General features: G+C 41.0%; 1 protein-coding gene across 3 annotated transcripts in view; it reads left to right on the forward strand.

Annotated features, from left to right (window-relative positions):
- The window catches only part of MYRIP (myosin VIIA and Rab interacting protein), a 345,140-nt gene that overhangs the window by 16,104 nt on the left and 316,509 nt on the right, over positions 1 to 12,527 (forward strand). The window contains exon 2 of one of the 3 annotated variants that reach the window (XM_055135103.1): positions 6,621 to 6,714. The exons of the other annotated variants lie outside the window; for them this stretch is intronic. The gene's annotated coding sequence lies outside the window, so the exon portion shown is untranslated. The remainder of the gene's footprint in view (positions 1 to 6,620; positions 6,715 to 12,527) is intronic. 3 annotated transcript variants of the gene reach the window in all.

Consider the following 12,527-nt stretch of genomic DNA (forward strand, 5'->3'; position numbering starts at 1 on the left):
TCCCAGGAGGAAATACATGTGAACTCAGGGAGAGGAGATAAAGCAGCAGGTGCCCTCAGAGCCTGAGTCTCCTGCCCAGACACATGATGACTGGAAGTGCCTGAACCTGATCTCTTATATACCTCTCTCTCCTGACAGTGGCTGGTGACACCTTTGGAAGTTTTTGTGATGTCTCTTCTAGAATTACTTAGACTTCCTATGTGACATCTCTGTTCAGGACACTTTGTATATCACTGGATCAGTTTGTTCATACATGACCCAAGGGACAGAAGTGCTTAACCCTTCCCTTTCCCTGTCCCCTGCCCCCCAAACTGGCCTGTATTTGCTATGATCCCACCTCATGATTGACCACTACATAGTTTACATAGTAAACTGCTGAGAGTATCATGTTCACATGAACTACTTGGCGTGCCTAGCAAATATATATATATACATATATATATAATACATATATATACTCATTTGAAATATATACATATGTGTGTGTCTGTGTGTGTGTATACTTGAGTTTGTTTGTTTAGTTTTGTTTTTAGAGAAGGTCAGGTGCCAAGAGTAAAACTCAGAACTTTATGCCTATGAGGCAAGCACTCTACCACAAGTCACATTACCAGTTTTAGCCACTTTTTATTGTTTTTTTAACCAGAAAGACTATACGATGATAATGATTATAGTAACAACAGTAAGACAGTGACTTGGACTCACCCATCAGAGAAACAGCAGACAGAATTCAACGGTTGGGAATGAGGCTTTCACTGGAGAGGTATCTCAGCTCTGCCTTTTTCTAGGTCTGAACAAGACACTCTGGGGCAGATGGGAGCATTTGGCTTGGAATAACAGTGGGAGCTGGAAGTTTACTTTGGGGTGGGGATTTGGGCACACCCAGAGGTGCTTGGAGCTTGCTCCTGACTTGGTGTTCAGGAATCACTCCTGGCAGTGCTTAGGGGGCCATATAGGGATCAAAAAGTTTTTTGCTGCATGCAAGGCAAGTGCCGTAACCCCTGTAGTATCTATCTGGTCTCTGCAATTTGACTTTTTTTTTTAAGCGTGGAAACTGTCATAGTTTTTGTTTTATTTACTTATCTATTTATTTTAACTTGGGGCCATATATGATTATGCTTAGGCTTACCTCTGGCAGGGCTCGGGAGACTATCTGGGGTGCTGGGAATCCAACCTGGCTGAGTTATGGATGAAGTGAGTGCCCCACTTGCTGTACTACTTCTCAGGTTTCCCCAAATTTTTTTTTTTTTTAGTGTTTAGTCACTTGTTTAATTCTCCAAAGTCAATATTGGCCCAAAACATAAGCACAGCATGCTATTGCTTGGAGTTGTTGATTAATCCCTTTCTGAGGCACCCCTTCTTTAAATTTCCTTTCCACTTTCAGCTCATCATTAGTCCTGTAATGGGGTGTGTGTCTGTGTGAATGCATTATCTTAGTGCCCCAAAGCCTGGAAAAGATTTCAGTGTGCCTTTTTTTTTAAATAAATTTATTTATTTTTAATTAATGAATCACCATGAGGGTACAGTTACGGATTTATACACATCTGTGCTTATGCTTCCCCCATACAAAGTTCGGGAACCCATCCCTTCACCAGTGCCCATATTCCACCACCAGTAAACTCAGCATCCCTCCCATCCTCCCCAATCCCATCTCCCCCCCACCCCACCCTGTCACTGTGGCAGGGCATTCCCTTCTGTTCTCTCCCTCTAATTAGCTATTGTGGTTTGCAATAAAGGTGTTGAGTGGCCACTGTGCTCAGTCTCTAGCCCTCATTCAGCCCGCAACTCCCTTCTCCCACATGGCCTTCGACTACATTATAGTTGGTGATCCCTTCTCTGAGTTGTCCTTTCCCCAGAATGTGAGGCCAGCCTCCTAGCCATGGAGTCAACCTCCTGGTAGTTGTTTCTACAATTCTTGGGTGTTAGTCTCCCACTCTGTTATTCTATATGTCATAGATGAGTGCAATCTTTCTATGTCTGTCTCTCTCTTTCTGACTCATTTCACTTAGCATGAAACTTTTCATGCCGATCCACTTAAATAAAAAATTTGTGACCTCCTTTTTTCTAACAGCTGCATAGTATTCCATTGTATAGATGTACCAAAGTTTCCTCAACCAGTCATCCGTTCTAGGGCATTCGGGTTTTTTCCAGATTCCGGCTATTGTAAACAGTGCTGCGATGAACATAGATGTGCAGATGCCATTTCGATTATACTTTTTTGCCTCTCTGGGATATATTCCCAGCAGTGGTATTGCTGGGTCAAATTCTCCCCAAATTTTTAAGTGACTCTATTTTATGTGACACCATCATTGGGGAGTTTACTATACATTTCATTTCCACTCTTTAGTGTTACCTTTCTTTTTGTGTCTTTCTTTAGCATCTTGAAGGTTGTAACTGGGGTCAACTTTTCTATTTATGTCATGTCTCTGAGTTTCAGAATTATATACAATGTTTTAGTCACTTGGGCTGGAGCGATAGCCGACCCGAGTTCGATTCCTCCGCCCCTCTCGGAGAGCCCGGCAAGCTACCGAGAGTATGGAGCCTGCATGGCAGAGACTGGCAAGCTACCCTGTGCATATTGGATATGCCAAAAACAGTAACAATAAGTTTCTCAATGAGAGATATTACTGGTGTCCACTCGAACAAATCTATGAGCAACAGGATGACAGTTTTAGTCACTTGGTGGACAATTTAGGTTTTCTCATTTGTCACCAAAGAGCATTTTCTTCACAGAAACACTCACAGTGGGACCTGGTAAAGTTTGATAAGCATTACTTTTTAATTGATTGGTTGATAATTGCTTTTAGGTTTGAAGTGGTGTTTGGGGGCCTGAAATCCTTTCTGGGGAGTACTCAGGAGCAGGATTAGAAGTTAGCACTCATACCTGTCATGCAGGGATCATCAGCACTACAGGAGATTGAACTTGAGTCCCCACACATTAAAGGCACATGGTCCCACCCCTTTGAGCTATCTCCTTCATCTAAGAGATTTCTTTTATATAAAAAATAATTTTCTTTCAAATCAATTATCTGACCAGTTAACACAATCAGTGTATAAGTTACTGAGTTGAACTAAAGGTCAGGGGACCTCCTGGGAAAATTGTCACCTTGATTTTCTAAATTCAGGGGCTTTGCCACAGGCAGACTCACTGAACTAGATGCTCTAGAGTAGTAGGTAGGTATGTTATGCAGAAACTCTCAAAGGAAAAAAACTTACTTCCAGCCTCATAGAATCTGCATGAACAGACTCAAAAACTGAATTCAGATTTAAATTGTTGAAGTTCACAGCAAAATGAGACAGTTCAGAATGACTCCAGACCATGTAGATGAAATGAAAGTTCTGTGCTTGGGAAGGATGTACTGCAAAGTGGAAATGTGTGGCTCATTTAGAAAATTTTCCTTCAAAATATTGAAAATGCTAACAGGGCTTTCAACTAGCACAGAAGCTGAAAGGGTTCTCTGGGTGGGCAACACTTTTGCTTGTTCTTAAAGGCAATTTTATGAAAATTGTTGTTTTTTCAATAATACTGTCTCTTTCCTAAAAGTGTTGCTAAAGCTTTCTTGAGCTCCCTCAAGAAGGAGGGAGTCCCCATGAATTTTAACCATTTTCATTTATTGTAAATCACTCTTAAGTTGGCAGGAGAAAGTTTGGATTTGTAGGTCCATGGTGCTGGAGGATGCATAGGTTTCTGAATCAAACATGCCTGAGAATGATTTTCAGAGAAGGAAATCAATCATTTCTAAGTATTTGCTTTTTTCAGTTCTGTGAATTTCAGGAAGAATTTTGTTTCTGTGGAATAGCTTCGAGGGGCCCTCTGTTCTGGTAGAGAAAACAAGAGTTGGAGTACAAGAAGAAAAGGACAAAAGAATCTAAAAATCACTGTTTCACGTTATGTCACCCTCTTTCTACAATCACACTGGACACTTGATCTAGAAGTAGACCCCCATATTTCAGTTTCAAAGGATGCTGGGAGAAGGGATGAAATTTGCCCAAGATGTGTGCATGCTCAGATGTTGGCTAAAAATTAATAAAACCTCTCTGTATTTAGTATTTATTTTGAATCTAACGGTTAAGCCACCAAAACAACTAAGACTTCAGTAGATAGCTAACGTGAAAAATTGTGCCAGGGTCAGCTGGTGAGATGTTCTCTCTGGTGCCTGAAGCCTGGATGTAGAAGTGGGGAGGGGCTCAGCAGAGGCAAAAGGCACATCATGCTGGTTCCCTTGATAGCCTTGAAAGGGTTTCTTGTCCCTTAGGTTGGAGAGAAGACTTTTTTAGGGCAGAAGCTAAAGCATTTTGCTCCTGGAAGATCCTGGTGCTGGTTTTCCCCTGCAGCATCTCTGTGCCATTTGTCTCAGATGAAAATTTCTCTGGCAGTGTAGAAAGGACGAATGACTCTTCCCGATTGAGACTGAACTGTAAATCTCAGAAGGTTCAAGCATGATGGTGGTGATGGTGGTGGGGGGAAGTGAAGAAAGTCTTTTCTTTTTGCCCAAGAAGTGTGGGGTGGGGGAGGAGGAGGAGGAGGAGGAGGAAGAGGGTAAAGATGGGGAGGAGGAAAAGAGATGAAAGAAATCAGGTGTGTTCCGACTCTATTCCTTGGAGTAAGACCTCAAACAGTGTGAGTGTGCTTCTGACAGTGGGTCAGGGAGAATATTCTGCCTTGAAATATGGGAAGCTTGAGGCATGGTGGGAAAAACTAATTTGGCAGAACCTGCAACCTTCTCCAGGAAGCCACGTGTGTAACCACAGGAAGGGAGGGAGTGCTGGGTGGCTCTCGGTTTTGCTGGAGCTGTTGAGGCCTGCTGTGAAGGTTGCTGAGAACAAGGTTGGTGGAGAGATGATGATGAAAAAGCATTGGTGGAATCAGGATTTACAGTTGCGCAGCCCCTTCATGGCCAGTGACCCAGGAGATGCCTTACTGAATTTGATCCAGGTCCCGAGAATCCCCCTTGGCAGAGCCTTGTTGAGAAGGACTCCTAGTGCATTGTCGGACTGCCAGGTGTTATATTAGAAAGAGGGGAGGCCAGGAGCAGCTCTGTTATGGAGTTGAACATTGAACCTGTGTGAACTTTTTCTTGGAGGAAAGAGTTCTCATTAGAGTGAACAGGAGTGTTAAAGTCCTATTTTCTCTCTTCCACATACCCTGGCGATCTTTCGCATGGACCAGCCAAATGACTTCCATCTACCTGTCTCTGTCCAGTTCATCTCTCCCCAGTCACTTCCCCTCTCCCACTGCTCCCTGAATGATCCAGGGAAGTCCACAGGACCCCGGAAGGCTTCCAGGGCCCCAGTGGATGTCTAACCTTGTCAATAAGAATTTATAGATTCCATCAGCAATTCTACTGCAGACCTATGGAGTGATTTGCCCATTCCCACGGGATGCCTCTCTCTACTCTTCTGTGAGTATGGATCCCTGGCTGGCTAGCCCTCCTTAGGGGCTTGACCCAGGTTTTGCTCACTCCTGGAAACCCATATGCATCTCCTGCCTCTTCTTCTATCGGGCACTGTGACTGGTAGCTCATTCCACAGGTAGCCCGTACCACACTGTCTAATTATCCTGTATGTCCTCTGTTCTGAATTCTCCTCAGGGAAGGTGTGAATAAATGGGACTTGTCCCAGAACTGTGATAAGGAAAGCACTCTGAGAGTTGCATACTAAACACCCAGGCTCTGCAGCTGTTATTTGCTTATTGCACTTGGCTTACACAGTAATTGTGGTGTTTACATATAAATTGATACTTCCAAGTAAGTACCTGATAATAATTTGCTCTCTTTGGAAGGTAAATATTCTTTCCTTTTTTTCCCCCACATACTCTTAGATTCCTTAATCCTATATTTTGAGAAGAAATATAATGGCAAATTTTAGACTACCATGTTTGATCACAAATTCAGAGTTGCCAGAAGCCTGAATTAGCGAGGTGTTGATGTATATTCTTTCATGATCTTATGTTCCCAGCTAAAATTATGTGGTTTAGTTTCAGACACACCAGCTGCCAACTCTTATCTAGATGTACTTTTATTACAGACATAGAAATATACCACAGTTTCATATAGTAGCAGGAGCAAAGAGCATCATTATTCGGTTGAAACTGAAGAGGAAAATCTCAGTGGGCTGAAGAGCTGTATACTTTTATGGAGTGTTCATTAGCTGGCTGTCCTCTGTACAGAGATCTAATGTGAAAATACCCAAAGGATAGGAGGCAGAGAACAAACCCAAAAGACAAGCAGAGCTTCACACAGGGCTTCATCTATGTGTGGAAAATCTGAAAACAAAAATAAAGGATCGCAGACACTGCTTGAAGGTCAAGGTGGCAGAGAAATATACTGAGCTTTACTATATAGGCCCTGGAATTTTTATTTTCCAAATTCAGTTTTTATGGATAAAACCATAACAGTGGAATCAAGGTTTCTGTTTCAGGTCATCTGCCAATCGTGTGTATGCTATCTGTATTAGAATTCTCTAGAAAAACAGCCCACAGGATGTGTAAACATGTGCATGTGTATATAAAAGGTGTGTCATAAGACATTTGCTCATGTGTAGCCTGACAAATTCCAAGATTGGTGCCATGGGTTGGCAAGTGCAGACTCAAGAGAGCTGACTCGGGTGTCATTCTATTCAAGCCCTGACTGAAGATCTGAGAAGCGAGGGAACTGATGGGATAGCTCCACTTTGAAGACCAGCCGACTGGAGATCCAGGAAGAACGCAGATTTCAGGTAGAGTGTACAGGAACTGGAAAACTCCAGTATCCCATTTGAACGGTGAGGTGAAAAGAATGATCTCTGTTACGGTGGAGAGTACAGCTTTTGGTTCTGTTGGGTGATATTGGATAAGACCCACCCTTGTCAGGGAGGGGAATCAGCTTTATTTAGTTCGAGTCATCCAGAAACTTTGGAAGGCACACCCAGAATGTTTGACCAGTTATCTGGGCTGCCCTTCACCCATGTTGACACAAAAAAGTTAACCATCATGACTTGTGTGAGTCAGTTCACCGCCTTGACAGCGATTCCAGGCCCTCCTGCTTCCCTGCACTGTGACAGCGGGGAAGACACCCCACCCCTTGTCCCCTGGGAGCTCTACTGGTTTGCTTTGGGGTGCTGAGAGGCACAGAACAAGAGTCCAGAGTGCCCTGAAGCTATCGGTGTAGGTTTTTTAAACCTTGGGCCTATTGGCAGTTTGGACAGATCATTCATTATGGAGGCTGTGTATCATAGGACCTTCAGCTGCAACCATTGGCCTCTATCTGCAAACGGCCAACAGCAAACCGCCATTTGTCACCACTGAAATTGTCTCTAGACATTGATGATGGTCTTCTCAGAGGCAGTGTAGTCCTTAGGCCACAATGGGTTGGACTCCCACTCTCTTTCCCCCTCGTCCCTGTACAGGTGCCCTTCTCGCCCTTCCAGTGCCCCTATGTTATGTCCACCTTCTGTCACCCCCATCTACCACTTGCCTGGAAATATCAGGCTTGTAACACAAGGCCAGCGGTTTGTCATCACTCAATATTGTCTATTCCTTTATTTCATTTCTCTGTGTATCACAGATGAGTGGGACCCTCTGATATTTTTCCAACTTCATCCTTCTGCACACAGATACCCAGGACTGTTTGTTGAATAGCCAATTAATTATCTCTGTGAATTGTCTTGACAGTTGACCATAAATTTAAGGAATTATTCATGAACTTTCATTTCTGTTCTGGTGATCGGTATTTCTTTCTGTATGCCAGCTTTCATTAGCTTTGTAGCAATGTTTTAAAATACGAAGTGGGTCCTACAACTTCAGTTTTTATATCGAGATCAGTTTTGCATATTCTTACACATTACATTTCCAAATGAATTTATGAATCAGCTCGTAAATTCTTGAAGAAAATGCTGCTGGGATTTTAATAAAAATCTCATTGGATCCGAGTGTTCTAATCTATAAACATTAGGTGTCTTTCCATTTATTTATTTATTTTTGGTTTGGGGCAAACACCCGGCTATGTTCCTGGCTGTGTTCAGAGATCACTCCTGCCAGAGCTCAGGGGACCTTATGGGGGTCTGGGGATCAAACCCAGGTCAACCACATGCAAGACAAGCACATACTTGCTGTACTGTCACTTTGTCCCTGTGTTCCCATTTATTATAAGGTAGTTTATTCAACAATGTCCTGTAGTGTTTGGCGTACATGTCTTGAATTTTGTATTGAACTTGTTTCTAAATATTTTATCCTTTTGATAATGTTTTATGTAGAATTATCCACTTAATTTTTGGACTGTTCATTTTTAACATATAGAAATATGATTGATTTTTGGCTGTTGACCTTGTACCCTGCTAGTTTATTGATTGTGGGGTTTAATCATTTTTGTTCTAATTGTTTTTGTATTGATGCATAGTCCTTAGAATTTTCTACATGTGAGCTGATGCTTTTTCTGAATTGGAATAATTTTTGACTTTCCCTTTTCACTCTAGAAGCTTTTCATTTCTTTCAGCAGCCTAATTGTCCAGGCTAGAACCTCCAGTACAGTTTAGAATAAATGTGATAGGAGTGACAGTCTTGTTTTAATGATATTTGAGGGTAAAATATCCATTCTTTTGGCATTAAGTATGCTGTTATCTATAAGGTTGTTTATTTCTTTTTTAAAAAATAGTTAATTCAGGTTTAAAAGGTTTCTTCTGTTCCCACTTTGTTTGCTAATTTCTTCCTTTTAGACAGATCTAGCTGAGAAACGTCATTAGTATTCCTTATAAGGCTGAACTGCAGGATGCAAATCTTCCCATTTATCTGGAATGCCTTAATTATTAAAACTTATTTATTTTTGAGGTATAATTTTTCTGGATACATAATTCTTGGTTGATAGTCATTTGCAGTTTTCCTTTTATCCTCTCTGAACATGTCACCCCCCATCTGCCTTCCTTAGTGTTCTATAAGTTAGCTAGTGACCTATTTAAAGGTCTCTTACATGTTATGAATAATTTTCTCTTACTGATTTCAGCATTCTGCCTCTTTTTGATTTTTGACAGTTTTTCTAGGATATATCTAGGTGTGCATGTTTTAAAATTCATCCTACCTAGGGTTCATTGGACTTCTCCAGATTAATGCTTTTTATCACGTTTGAGATGATAGCTACCACTATTAAGTCACTTATCCTTCTGTCTTCTTTTCCACTTCTTTTTTTTCTGGTGTGCTGAAAACTTCTGATGTTTTCCTCATTCTTTCTTTTATCTCTCTCTTTTTTTCCCTTTACCTCATATTGTTTCAGTTTCAGGCCATCTTAGAATCTATCTTCAGGTTTCCTGGTTCTTTTCAACCAGTTCAGATATACTCTTGCAGTTATAGTCCTCTTCAAGAATTTCTATTCAGGGGGAGGAGGGGAGGGATGTTGGGTTTACTGGTGGGGAGAATGGGCACTGGTGAAGGGATGGGTTATCGAACTTTGTATGGGGGAAACATGAGCACAAAGATGTATGGATCTGTAACTGTACCCTCACGATGACTCTCTAATTAAAAATAAACTAATAAAAAAATTAAAAAATTAAAAAAAGAATTTCTATTCAGTTATTTTTCATGATTTTTATATCTTGATATTTTTGATGATACATAATTTATTCTCTAGATAGTATTTTAGTTCTTTGATCACATTTATAATGGTTAATTTAAAATCCTTGTCTAGTAAACCCTATTTATATATGTATCTATTTATATACATATATACATTCCTCTTTAGGGACAGTTTTTAATTTGTCATTTTATTCTTGGATATTTGTCATATTTTTCTATTTCCTTATATTTCTCATAAGTCTTTGTTGGAAGCTGGGAGCTTAGATAATATAGTGTCTACCCTAAAAATAAAATCCCCCACTTACCTTTATTTACAGTTGTTTCTGTATGTTTAATGATTTTTCTGAACTGAGCATTTAAATTCTTTATTCCTTCTCATTGTGGTCCTTGCACTTCTCTTTGGTTTGACCTAATATTCGACTTTTTTGAACAAAAAATTATCTTAATGCCTCAAATCACTAATTCTCTCAGTCTTTTCCAAAGGCTCTCTGTTTATGTTGGAATATGTTTTCAATGCTCTGGCAGGCAATTTATGTCTTTGCCTCAGTTTTTATTTGCTTGCTTGCTTGCTCAGTGCCTGGGGGTTCATCTGGAGGTTAGAGACCTTTGTAACTTTTTACTGTAGTCTGTGTCTGCACATAGATCTTCACGTGCACACGGCCTTGTAGAGTCCTCGAAATATATTGGAGCTTTCTATTGTTGTTTTGTTCGGGGGATAGATAGTGATGATATCTATCATTATATATAGATATCGATATAGAGTGATAGATAGTGATGCTCAGGGCTTACTCCTGGCTCTGTGCCCAAGAGTTACTTTTGTCAGTGCTGGGGACCAAACCGGCATCAACCATTTGCATGGCAAGTGCCTTAACAGCTTTATTTTCTTCCTATTTAAAAAGTTATTGATAGCTGAGGTTTAGGCATATAATATTTCAACACCAATCCCACCACCACTCTTCTCATATGCCTTCCACACATCAGCTCTCACCCCACCTCCTCCTTTCAACTTGACAGACACGTTGTAAGGTTTCTGAGGTTGCAACTTAGATTTTATATTTTCTGTTTTGTTGAGTCTGTGTTTTGGATGTATGGCTCTACCATTCACCCATATCATCACTAAAACTGAAGCTCAGTGCCTTTAACAGCCCTATTTTGTCAATCTGAACCATATAATGGAGCTTTTTAAAGCTCTGTATCAATATCTCATTCCCTAGATTTTTTTTCTTTTAAGTGTTTTGTTATCTTAAAATTAGTAATTAATTTTTATCTCTAACGATTGATTCTGCCTTTTGGGGCTCTTTTTATTCTTGGAACCCCCAAGGTGTAAAGCCTTGCATTCTTTCCACACCAAGCAAGCTCACTCTCTGTATTGACTGTGTTCCCTTTTGTATCTCCCTGCTGGAGTATGACACTCATTGAGAACAGCAGTCAGGGATTTCTTGCATCTGAAGATGTGTAATATAATTCTACATGTCACTGTCACTGTCATCCCGTTGCTCATCGATTTGCTTGAGCGGGCACCAGTAATGTCTCCATTTTGAGACTTGTTGTTACTGTTTTTGGCATATCGAATACCTCACAGGCAGCTTGCCAGGCTCTGCCGTGCGGGCGAGATACTCTCGGTAGCTTGCCGGGCTCTCCGAGAGGGGCAGCGAACCCGGGTTGGCCTGCTGCTGTGCTATCACTCCAGCCCCAATTCTACATGTATGTAGAACAAATTAGTATTCATTAATGAACTCTGCAACATAAGAAAAACTCATTTCTTTGGAAATGGTGTTTACCATATTGTCTTACCGATTTATATTTGGCACTTAAGATACCGTTTTTTGCCTGAACCATTCTTAGCAGACATGAGTTTGAGGTGTGGCAGTTATTCATATTTATGAAATGTGCTGAATGACCTCCAGTTCCTGATGTTGGTTTGACAAGGTTACACAGATTCTAAGCTGCAGTGGAAATGACCTTTCCAAACCAAGACCTATTTGCAACTAAAACCTTGATACCATTTTCTGGGAGATAAAAATCATCTCATGTCCTTTGGGACAGGGGCAGAAGACAGCCTGCTTCATATTCATTAGTGGAACTCACCAAGTAAATGTGATATGAAATTGGCATTTGCTTTTGTAAATAAAGTAATACATGTGTGTTTTTAAATGTTAGTAAAAATTTATGGAGTTGAATTTCTTAACCATTTGTGGGGACATCCCAATTGTGCTCGGGAGCCCGGGAATTGCTCCTGGGAATACGTAGCCTGGTGGTGCCTGGCCTGATGGTTCACTGTTCATGCCCAAGAGCTTGTGCTACCTGGGTCCAGCAGTGCTCTTTGGGCCCAGTGGTGCTTGGGGGCCACCGGTCTATACCCAAAGGTGCTTGGGAGACCATACAGTGCCTGTGAACAGGGCTTTGTTCACACAAAGCATACACTCCATCCTTCAGAGATCTGCCCCCGTCCCCTCTTAGCCATTTTGAAAGTATCTAGTTCAGTGGTATTATATTCTCATCATTGAGAAAGCATTCTATTCAAGTGGTATTTTTTAAATGTTGAGTCTTGTATAATGAAACTGTCTTTTTATTCAAATATGATGAGCTAGTTTGTGGATTGTCTCAGTCCTTCGGAGCCTTCTTTTCTCCTCCCGGCTGAAACAATCCTTATACTCATATGCCAGCTTGTTAGCCACTGGGGGATCCAGGATAGAGGCAGTAGGAGGAATTTTTGCTGATCTCAGAAAACTTAAATAACAAGCAGCCAGAGATATGGGTGAGGTGATGGAGCCGTTTGGGGGTGGATTGTAATAAAATGTGTGTCACAGTGTGTCACAATGAGCAGAGCACTGGCTTTGTAGTGAGATGAATGCATAGTGGGATGACTAGTTTTGTAATTTTGAGTAAATCTATCCTAGCCTGTTTCCTTTTAGAAAGAATTAAATTGTTGATTTATCTATTGCCTGCTTAGGCAATCACATAGATAATAGCTGTATTGACTGTCCTT

Source organism: Sorex araneus, chromosome 4 (assembly GCF_027595985.1).
Source record: "Sorex araneus isolate mSorAra2 chromosome 4, mSorAra2.pri, whole genome shotgun sequence".
Lineage (NCBI taxonomy): Eukaryota > Metazoa > Chordata > Mammalia > Eulipotyphla > Soricidae > Sorex > Sorex araneus.